Source organism: Vidua chalybeata, chromosome 6 (assembly GCF_026979565.1).
Source record: "Vidua chalybeata isolate OUT-0048 chromosome 6, bVidCha1 merged haplotype, whole genome shotgun sequence".
Classification (NCBI taxonomy): Eukaryota; Metazoa; Chordata; class Aves; order Passeriformes; family Viduidae; genus Vidua; species Vidua chalybeata.
In genome coordinates this window covers 60,911,510-60,923,738 of record NC_071535.1, presented here as the reverse complement: position 1 = coordinate 60,923,738, position 12,229 = coordinate 60,911,510, and positions in this window count along the sequence as shown.

Genomic DNA, 12,229 nt, shown 5'->3' with positions numbered 1-12,229 from the left:
TCTGCATGAAGCTGAATTGGGAAGTTTAGGTTCTTCACCCAAATTCATCACATCAAGAGAACTCAGTGTCCATCTGTACTTTGGCTGAGTCTTCACTGACAGAATCACTGATTCTCCTTTACAGTGCAGCCTGACATCTCAGATGAAGTGCTACAGACACATTTCTACTCTAAGATTTGATTTTTCAAGAAAAAAAAAAAAAAATCAGCTGTTAGGGAGTATATTAAATTTGAGCACTGAATGCTGATTTACACGATGTGGAAATTGTGTTTACAGTCATTCCTTTGCACAGGCTCATGGTCCTACACCAACAGGAGCAGCTGCCCTGAGCTCCTGGCAAGATGCTCCTCTCCTCCAGCCAAGAGCCTTTTAGCAAAACTCTGCTGCCTCAGTTTGCTTCTGTTCCCAACCTTTTCAACCCTGTCAGAACTTTATTTCTTGGGCTTTTAATAGAAATCAAGGCTAAGCAACTCTGTGGTAACCTGAAGCTCAGTTATTGCTCCAGGAAGATAAGAGATAAGTAAGAGAGCACCAAGCTGCAGTTCATTTTTATTCACTCAGCCTTCTGCTGGACTGAGTGATGTTTTTGTACAAGTCAAGGTAGGCCTACAAGGATAATCTGAGTTGCCAGAAGGAAAACACAATTAAATCAATAGCAGAAAATTATCTTTTTTTGTGTGTGTGTAACTACTAAGTTGTGCCCTGATATCAAACTGAGAAAGAGCACACAAAAAAACATTTCCCCTCCCCTTTAGAAATAATAATAATAATAACAACCCCTTTATTCTTAGGGCAGTTACTAGAGCAACAAATTGCTATGGTATAGTATAGAAAGTGTCAAGGAAAGAGAAGACACATCTACTTTCACATATTTCAGCAAGATTCAAGCCATGCCAGCATTAACAATGATACACTTCAATCACAAGAAGCCTTGCTAAAGCTCCATTTTCAAAAGCTACGACTGCTATGAGGACATTATTATAAAATTGCTTTATTTCTTACCCATTATATTACTGCCACCAAACACTTCAGCTACAAAATCCAGACTGTTTCAGGAAAAGTCTTGAAGAGGCATCACTGTCAGCAGTGTTTGGAGGTAGGAGACAAACAGAAGAGAAGGGGGAAAAGAAGAAAACAAAATTTTAGGTAAAACCCACTCCTACTCAAGTGTTACTAATCAAGTAATTTTTTACTTTAGCATTTTACCCTTTTCTTCCCCTGAATTTCATTTAGGTGCAGGGTTTGGAACTTGACTTTAAGCACAGCACAATATCAAAATACTCTGTAAAATCACATCAGCATTGTCGTGAATGAAGCCTCCAAAGAGAACTGCAAATCATGCAATTCTTGGTGCAATTTGTTCAGTGCTTAAAACGCTCAAGATCCCCCAGGAAGAGGTTATCTATACTGATGTGTTTTATAAAACTCATTACCTACTGTAACAAACTTTGCCACCACATTTCAGCACAACCCATGTAACTAAATTAATTCTCCAACATTGCAATAAGAGTAAAAGATGAAAAAACACAAATATGCTGTCCCCTAGAAAATTCATCCATCGTTCACACTGTGCCTTATCACAGTCCTGCTATTTTATCCTGGGAACAGCAATTGTTTAGCTTGTTTCCTCCATTGTCTCCGGTGATTACTGGAATCACATTTCTAGGGTAAACAAGGTGAAAAAAAAACCCTCTTTCCCATTGTCCCATTTTCTGTCAGCGAGGTTTGAAGCAAAGTAGGCCTCCCAATAAGTTTTCTAATCCAGATAAGCAGGGCTAAGATATCTGACAGCTGTTTCACGCTCTTCATCATCATCTGAAACAATCAGTACGCATTAGAGAGTACTTTTCCCTTTACAAAGGTGATAATTAGATAACAAGCTGAGATTAAAGTAATTACAGTTAGACAGCTGGCAAGGCAGCACAGTCATGTTGAAATATTGTTGATACTTCAGCATCTGGTTCTAATAACAGCACAGGCTAAAAGATTTTACATTAATTACAGAACATAATTTAATATAAACATATTTAATTACAATTGATGAGTGATAAACTGTTCAAGAATGACTTAACCCCTTACACATGTCAAAATGATTGGAACTTCATTTATATCTTTCTACTTTAAGAGCAGGCTACAGTCAGTATGAAAGTATGAAAATCTCCAATTTAAAAAAAAAAACTCTGCAACTGGAAAGGTGAATTATTGATCCATTTAAAAAATCTAATTTAAAAACAAGCTAAAACTGCCTGCACACTACAGAATTCAAGACTGGCTCCAGTTAGGCAGAATTGCTGCTAAGCCCAAAATTGCTATCTCAAAAATTCCACAGCAATTGCCACCCAAGCCTGAGGCATGTACAGCTCCCTGGTGCCTGTGTAGTTTTCTGAAGACGCTCTCAATTCCTGTGATTTTATCAATGCTAGGCAGCACAGAGCCTCTGCTCCTTCCTGAACTATGGATCCAGCTGCAAGGACCTGCTCTGAGACTGCAGGGGATGCAAGGGCCCTCCTGTGTGTTTGAAATCATTGGCTGAGACACCAAGCAGCTCTGGCAGTGCTGATCCTGGGAGGGAGCGACCCCTAATCATGAATTTCCTCCATCCCTCTTGCTCTTGTGCTCCTCTCTGGTCTGCTCAGCACTGTGTTCACCCAGACAAAACTACCTGGGGTTGGAAGGGCCAAACAAGAGCACTAGAGCTTAAAAAATGACAGCAGTGGCAAAGGAGGGTGGAAATGAGACAGGTTAATTCCTCTGTTAGGAAGAAAATTGAGACTGCTGCTTGAGCTATTAGAGAACTTCCAAAGGAGGCCACGAGGAAGGTGAAGGACCTTGAGGGGCTGAGGGCACTGGGTCTGCTCAGCCTGGAGAAGAGGAGACTGAGGGGAGACCTCATTGTGGGCTTCAACATCCTCACCAGGAGAAGAGGAGGGGCAGGCAGGGATCTCTTCACCCTCATGACCTGTGACAGGACTCGAGGAAATGGCACAGAGCTGAATTGGAGGTTTGGGTTCTTCACCAGAGGGTGGCTGGGCACCGTGCACTGAAGTGGTCACAGCACCAAGCAGGTCAGATTTCAAGAAGTGTTCAGTGCTCTCAGGGATTCCTGGGGTGTCCTGTGCAGGGCCAGGAGCTGGGCTCAGTCATTCTGATGGGTCCCTTCAAACTCAGCATATTCTATAAATGTGATCTGGCCATGCAGGTGTATAAAAAAAATTATTGCCTTTGAGCTCCTGTCTGACACTCCCCCATAGTCAGGGAACTCCTTTGTGCCTTAAGTCTCTCCTTGCAGGAACATTTTCATGTTTGCATCCAAAAAAAAGCCAAAGACTGGATGTGATCAACACCCATCTATTAAAAAATAAATATCTGATATCTGGGACTTCTTCATTTGAAAGGATCAATAAAAATTCCCCACAGACAAAAGAGGCTGGACATTCTGTGACCCTGAAGATGGCATGCAATTTGAGTAATAAAAATTGGTAAATGTGCACTAACCATGTTGCATAACCCATTAAAGTACATTTTAGGTCAAACATGTATTAGCTTTGGTTTCCACAAAGCCAGAAAGGTGAAACAAAAATGATCTCAAAGACAGCATATGTTCTCTAATATAATTTTGCACTTTTTTTTTTTTTCAAAAGTGCAACTTTTTCCCCTCCATCTTCAAACAGGCAAGAAAGAAATCATCCTGCTGCTTTAGGAAAGAAAGAGAAAAAGCAGACCTAAAGCAAAGCTGCAAACATACATAATTCTCTTTCCTGGGCCAACCATCATTACAGTTATACACAAACCACAGGATATTTTTGTAGCACAGCTTACCTGTGCCCTGGACCTGTGTAGTGCACAGCCCACACAGTTCTAGTTAGCACAGATCCTGCTGCAGTTTCTTCAGCCAGCTCTAATATCTCTGTTGAGACTGTAAAAATCACTTTTTTATGAGCCTATTCCTCCACTTCCCACTCAAAACAAAAACAGGCATCTAGCACATCACAATTATGTACAGGGCTACTGAAAAACAAACAAGCAAATAAACGTAGCAGGGATCCTGCGAGGTGGTATGTTACAAAAAATCCCCTAAAACCAAAAAAACCACATTGAAATATTACACTTGAAAGTACGCCAAGGAGGATGATCAGGGGTTTTAGTCCCTTGATTAAAAGGTTAAATTGTATGTCTCTCACAGCTACTAGATCAGCAAAGGTAATTAAGAACTTTTGGAAATTGATGAGCACTATCCATTTTAAAAGCTTCTGTACAAATCCAGCCCTTTATTTCAATTAGCATCAGATAGTTGAATAATGGATGACTAAAAATTATTAAAAAATTATAATGGATGGCTTCAAAATAATCACTGTTGATCTCTTTGCTCCAAACTTCTTTAGCAACATATATTACACTTCCCTGGATAAAGATACATAGAAAAATATAAATATATATATATTTACATAGAAAAATATAAAATATACTGTATAATTTGTCTGTGCTGTAAAACAAACACCTACCATTGATGAGATGCTCAAAACAATGAGCCCTCTGGAAAAGTTAGTCTTCAATAGAATTAATTCCAGAGAAATCATGAAGAGCTTCATTTCCTCCACACCTCTTCTCTTATTTTCTAATCATTCTTTTTACACTTGTGGACAAATGAGTCATTCCATAAATGAAGGATAGTGAGTGCTACCTACTTGAACAGATTTTTTCCTCTAACAAACACAGCTTTTATGTGTTTCTTCCAAAAAAAAAAAAAAAAACTTCATTTTTGTCCTAGTCTGGGATTCAGCACCATCAGTAATGTCAACTGAACAGTGACTGTAACTTGTTATCCCATCAACATACTGCATTAAATAATTTTCTTTGCAAGGCCTCCTTTCAGCCCTACAAAAAAAATTCTGAAAAAAATTTAAATATTTTAAGCTTTCATGAGGTAAAATTAAGCCCAAGTAAATTAGAGTTACACTTCCATTGGTGGAAAGCAATTTAGTATAGGATAAATATCAAGTGATTATTTCATCCTCTCTTCAAGGTTTCAATTTTTAGAGCTTTAAACTTAGCAATAACAGAAAACCCCAAATGCATCAAAAGTGTTTCTAGGTAACACATCCACAGAAAATTAAATACATGGTCTGAACAAACTGACAACTTTGATGAATAAAGTTTGACAAACTGCTTCTGCTTACCCTTGGATTCTTGTCATTATGTGAGTTTTGATGTTGTGTTAGATCTGGAAGGTCAAAACCCAATTATGCTGTTGGAGTTACGGCTCCTCCAACAGTTTCCTTGCTCTTCTGAACAACACACAGTCAAAACCAAAACCAAGTTGTACTTTATACACAGAGGAAATGGAAGATCTGTTGCTGGTACACAGAAGGACTTGACTCCATGACTCTGTGCAGATGCAGCAGCCATTCCCCAACAAGTGAAAATTTGCTCATAGCTTGCACAGTTAGCTTCTCTCAGCTAGAACACAGAAGGAGAGGGCTGATTTTAGCCTCAAGATACTGATGCAGGACACACAAAAATTTCCCTTAGGCTTTCTGATGAATTTTCACTCAAAAATGATGTAACCTTGCTCTTCATCCTGATCCTATAGCAAGTGGGAGCTCTGTGCTTGGAAAGAGAAGGTTTATCAGGACTGATGCATTATTCCATTTTTCAGCATTGTCTCTCATCACTCAGAACCACTGTGGCCTGGCCCCTAACCTCAGGGCAGAAAAAGCAAAGGTGCTGAAATACAGAGAGAAGCCACAATAACCTTCAGCTTGTGAAGGGAGACAGACATTAACCAATTAATATTAATAACCAATTAATAATTGGGTTTTAACCAGGGCAGGAGGAGGAAGAAGAGGTGGTGGGGAGGAAGGGGAAGAGACAGTCACAGATTATCTTTTCAGAAGACATTCTGGTTAAGGACTTAGCATTCATTAAAAAAGGCAAAAAAAATCCATTTACAAGTGAAGATCATTCACATGAGCTCATCCAAGACCCTGAACCCAGTAGTTTCAGGGCAGAGAGGCATCTGAGGATGAAAGATCAGCACTGTGCTGTGCAGAAACACTGATGTTCTTCAGCAGGCTTTGCTTTCTGAACACAAATATATCCAAAGAAATTGGGTGTGCAGTGGTATTTCATGGTAGATGATGACATTCTGGTAAAGGATGGTGCATGAAAAACATCTACCATACTGCCTTGGTTTTACTTCCCACAAAAATTAATATCATGTGTAATGAAACAGAGACAATGTTAATCAGAACAAGTTGGCCCCAACAAGCTATGCTTTTCTTTGTGTCACCTCATGGCAGTTAAAAGATGTTGAGAAATCCTCTTGTGGGATAGGAAAATGATAGGACAGGAAATCCTCTGGTTTTTAATGTAGGTCTTTGTAGCACATGAGACATAAGTATGGAAACCAGAATTGCTCCATGGCCAGAGTAACTCATCCCAACCTTCCTAAGTCCTGTACAAACAGGGGCTGGGCTGTGTGCATTCAGTGTCACATGCCACAGACATCCTTTTAACAATTCCCACATTGTCCTGGGTGTTTCTGTGAGAGCTGGATGTAGCCCAGTTCCACACACAGGCTATGATAATTCAGGTGCTGGTGGCCACACCTCAGCAAGATCTATCACAGGAAACGATACAACATATACAAATATTAAATCAAATCATTTAATTGGATCTGCTTTAGAAGTAGATATAGGCATCTGAGATTTAGCAACAGATTTATGTAGCACCTAAAAGAGTAACACCACCTTCTCACACTTCAGTCTATGCTGATGTCAGAACAACCTGAAACCCAGAACATTCACCATCAGATGGTTTTAGATTCATGTCTCTAACACACCTATTAGCTCACAAGCAAAACATTTTTCACCAGTCTCTTCTCACGCCTCCATACACTTATTGACTCTTAATTTAATTAATTAATTTAATTTAATTAATTTAATTGAACTGGCACTGTTCACCCCTGCTCCATTCTGGTTAAGAAGGGACAATATTTGTTTTGTCACCCATTACTTCTCATGTGTCTAACTCTTGTGCACAATACCCAAAATACAGCTATATACAAAAAGAAAGGCTGCCAAAGATTTGATCCTATATTTCTTCTTTCATACTCAACCTTTTTGTTTACTAATCTATTTGTGCCTTCCGGTCATTCATCTTTTACTTTGTATTCTTCACCTCCTGCTACCTTCCCACACAACCCCTGGTTCCAGAGAGTTTAAGCATAAAGTGAAAGCCAGCGTCTCAACTTCCTTCTCCTCTATTAAAAACAGAAAGCCTCATCCAAACAAACAAACAAAGAAACCTGAAAACCACATCTGCTCCACGAAGCACTCCAGATGCAATGCCTGTTGGCCACGCTGCAATTGTTCTGTGCCACTGCTCATGCCTCAGTAGAGGCTGACACGCTTCAGGGCAAAAATCCCTTTGCCTGGCACATCTACCTTTTGTGAATCGCAGTGTACCCTTGGAAGTGAACACAGGGCATTTTAACGCAGGTTAAAACAAATAAACACACACAAAACACAAACAAACTCCCCCACAACTCATACAAACCAGGTCATCAGTACAGATGTGAATTAAAACCTGGGCTCTGGCAAATAAAATTGAAAGCTTCCCCTGCACTGGAGAAATTTCAGATAGGCAAAGGCCACTAATAGTCTTTGACTTTATAGACTTATAGTCACTAAAGCAAAGAAAATTGAGGGATAAGAGGTAGCTTACGAGACTTGAAGGGAGAAGATATTGAGTTCAGATCCAAACATCCCCAAATTTTGAAGGAGTTCAACTCTAGATCAGAACCTTGCATTCTATGGTAACTCCAGTGCATGCATTTTCCTCATGGGATTTTTTTCCTGTACTGAATGCACAAGTAATCAAGTCCATCTGCAAGAGAGAACTTCCATTTCATTCTTCAGCATTTAAAGTAGATTAGGACTCCAGGTGGGATTTTAAAAGAGGCGATATTTAAAAATTAGCATATTTGCCATGATCATTTTAAAGCAATTTGCATCCATCTCACAAGGTTACATACACGCTAATGTCCACCCATGTGGACACATCACTGCACTGAAGAAAGAAAAACTGCATGTGGCTGGAGAGCAGTAGGCAGCTTTGATGGACAAGTGCTGCAAGGGCAAGGGGGCTACTCAATAAAAAGTAGCTCAAAAGACAAGCTGGACAGTAGCACTGCATGCTAGCACAGTTTGATCTTTTTCATTCCATTAGAGGTGAAACCCTCAAGAACCTGGAAAACAGATCCGTGGCTTTGCTTTTTGCCTTCCTGAGAGAATTGTGTTCTGCTTTTACAAACAGAAACCCAGCAAGGAGGAGGAAGCTGAAAATGCGTATTTGTTTTGATAAATTTATTCATGAGCTGAAATAGTACATTTTAAAAATGTTTTATTTAATTTAATGAAAAAGTATTCATCTTTTTGATAGGTGATAATTAGCCATTATTCTGTCATAAACAGAAAAGAAAGATGTACTTATGTAGATTTAACTGAGCATTGTGTTAATCACACTGCAGTGACTCAAAACTCAAAACCTAAGTTTCTTATACAAAGTATTCCTTTAGCCAAAGAAAATACAGCCTTAGTATTCCTGAAAGCCAGCTCATGATCACAGAAATAAACCTTCAACTCACTTTTTCCCAATCCATTTTGTTGGAGTTTCACAGCCAGATAGAAACTGATCAATTGTCATGATGACAATTTTAAATAATTTTTAATAATTATTTTAAATAATAATTAAAAAATTTAAATAATTTACACTTGTGTTGAATATTAGGGCTAAAAATCTTCTCTGTGTGTACAATTTCAGGAACCTGGCAGCAGTCCTCCAAGAATCCCAAGCTTTAAGTGAGATAAAATTGTGTGTTGTTAAACATCCATCTGAGCAACAGATAAGGCACAGCCCTTGAGCTCCACTCAGGCAAAACATGAGAATTAAAGTGGTGAGAAACAACAAAGAGGAGGAGGGTTTGTCCAAAGCACTCAGGACATTGCCAACACACCTGTACATTTGCTTTCCCAGTAGGAAAAAACCAGAGTTTACCTTTTGAAAAGGGCAGTAACCACACGTTTGCCACATATACACTGCTTCCTTCAAAGTGGCAGCCAAGACTTGCCACAAAGCCACCAAGTCCAAGGCTAAGGATCACCAACCAAGCCAAACCTTTTACATATCACATTCCTACCTAAACAGAGTTAACACTGAAAATATAAGGGCTCAGATATACTACTGTAGGCAGTGTGAAGAATAATAACGTTTAGGCATAAAGATATTCCAGGTCCTCATATTCAGAGCTTATTTGTTGTTTTTTTTTTTTTAAGATGCATTTTCCAAATATTACATACCTTTCATAATGCAAAAGAGACCGTGAAGGACTTAAATACTGTACATAAGTGCCTTTGAGTGCATGCCTTAGCATGGCTGATTCTATAGAATTTATAAATTAATTTACAGTCCTTCAAGGGCCCAATAATGGCTCCAATTCAGCAGTCATATGATTAATATCACCAATCCACTACTAGATTTTATTTCCATCCTATTTAGAGAAAATATAGAAGCCAATCTGACCCAGTTCAGTCTTGCTTGAAACCTCCAGAGAATTATGCATAGAACCATGACATGAAAAAAACCTAATTTAAAAACAGATTAACATGCAAATCTGGTTTGAATTATTCACTTTACAGCATTTTTTATATTTTTCAAAAAAAAAAAAAAAAAGTTGGGCAACACATAGACTGTGTTTAGAAAAGGGCCTGCACATCTGCATTGCTGCAGCTCAGGATCAACTGTAACATTCCCCATTTTCTTAAACTGAATGACGTATGAAAATCATACAAAAATTGTGGCAGATGGATTTTTCCCCCCCAAAGGTAATGCCCCGTTAAATAAAGGAAATAAGAGAAAAAAGAATTTGGAATGAAGACCTCATTCTAGAAGGAGAACAATGGTAGTTTGGCCTGCAGGGACACAACTCTGACAATGACTTTAGCAGCTTCTCTGTGTGCATTGCAGTCCAGGCACTTAAAGGCAGTGGAAGAGGCCTGGACTGGGTAGGAAGTTTTCATTCTGTCAACACGTGCAATAAAAATGAGCACAAAGCCACAAAAAGGAAGTGGGAAGAGTGGTTTTAAAAGAATCCAAAATCATGATCTCCATCAGCCTAAGTCTTGGTCTTTCTAAAATAGTCTCAGTCTGTACAAAACACTGAACAAGTTACAGTAAAATTGAGGGGTTTGGGGATAAAAGATTATTTAATAGATAAAACTATTATCAACTACAGCTGTGTGAATATTCTTCCAAAATTCTTACCCCTCCCCCAATATCTAACAGCAAAATGTCTGATTGACTAAATAAATAAATTTGGTGGGGAGCTGTTCTACACCAATCTGTTGGTTGCCATCACTCTTCCTACATCTTCAACCTTGAAGGTGATTTTGGACACCAAAACATCCAGATCTGATGTCTACTCCCACCTAAATCACACAGAAAATCAAGTCTGTGTGTGTGTGTACCTATATATTTTGTAAATATATATACACACATATCCCCACACCCTCCTTGTATATATGTGTGTATACACATACATAGGTGGCATATTTACACACATGTAAATGCCTGTAGGTGCATACACACACAGAGAGAACATTTGTGTGAGAATATGTGAGTAAAATGAGAAATGTGAGTAAATGCTGTGTGAGTGTTAGTTGTGATCCTCACTCTATACCCGAAAATCAGCACCCTGAAAGCACAATATATTTGATTACTGAAACTGCAGAGACTGACAAGATCCCAGAACTTGAGAATGGTGCATCTGACATAAGGATCACAAAACTGATGCCTGTCCCAGACCAAAATATTTTTCAGAAAGTGCCACCTCCATTGCTGCCTCAAGGACACATATGACCCTTCATTATCTGAAGCATGACCAAGTACTACTGCCCAAGCTGTGAAAATATGAGAATAGAGATGTTCTCATTGGGACTAAAAACCTAGGCTCAATGGGCTAAAGCACCAGGAAAACAAATTTAGGGCACATAACCCTAAATAGGCTTTGCCAGATAGACTAGCACACTTTACAGCTTGCAGGAGTAGCTCAGGTCAGGGGAAGCTGAACCAAGGGAAGGTTAAGGAAAATGTGCTGAGCAGTTCAGAGCTACTTTGGTCAAGTGTTCTTGACCAAAGGTGCATCCACACTGTTGGATAAACTGTTTTAAAACTGAGCTGTGCAGTGTTCATTTTGATTCAGGATGCCAGCACAGCCTTAGGTATCATTCTCCATAGATGCCATTTCCATTGGCTAGAAGATAATAAACTAACAGTGAGGCACCATGTGTAATTAGGATTGCTTTTGCATTGTACAGGAGCCAAGTTTAGCACACCAGTACAACCAGTGAAAGGCTTCTCTGGATCTGACTGCTCACAGAATATGAGGTGGCTATGTGAAACTGCATCAAACCCCATCACTCATCTTCTTTCCAAGCTGTGCCAAAATCATACCAGAAGACTGAAGACTAAGTGGCATTTTCTGGAAATAGTCAAACTTCAGATAGTCGAATTTCAAATTCTTTGTATTTTATTTGCACTGTTAACTTCTAAATATAAGTGTCAACATCACTACAAGTGAGCCTTGCTGAAGAGAAAGAGAAGTAAAGGTTTATTTTAAATTTACTTGTTGCAGAGATAAAGTGGCAAACTTAGGATGGAATATTTTCATAGAGACGTTGGACTAGTGGAAAGGCAAGGGAGCACTGGGAGTGACCTTATCTTTGAAGCTGTGCTTTGGGAGCCTGGGAGCACAGCCTGGCAGGCCACAGGGACCCGAGGAGAGCTGCACTGCAAGCTGCCAGGAAAAACAGGGAACTGCAGCAGCCCACGGGAACTTCATCCCTGCCTCAGAGCACAAAGGGACTCATTGCATAGCTGTGAGCAATCCCCAAGGTATTAAATGTTGAGCTGTGAGCAATCCCCCAGGTGTTAAACCCTTGTGTTAGGCAACCTCACGTGCTCCTGACAGACCAAAGCAGCCTGAGAACAGAAACTGAGACTCCAAGCACAAACAGTGCCACACAAAAACCAAAGTTAAAAAAAAAAAAAAAAAGTTCAGAGCTCTGGTAAATGCCACTTCAGGCATACAAATCCAAATAGATATTAATTACTTATTTTGTTTAGCGCATCTAGTGGAAACCCAGAGTTGTGAAATCAGGAGCAATTAAGA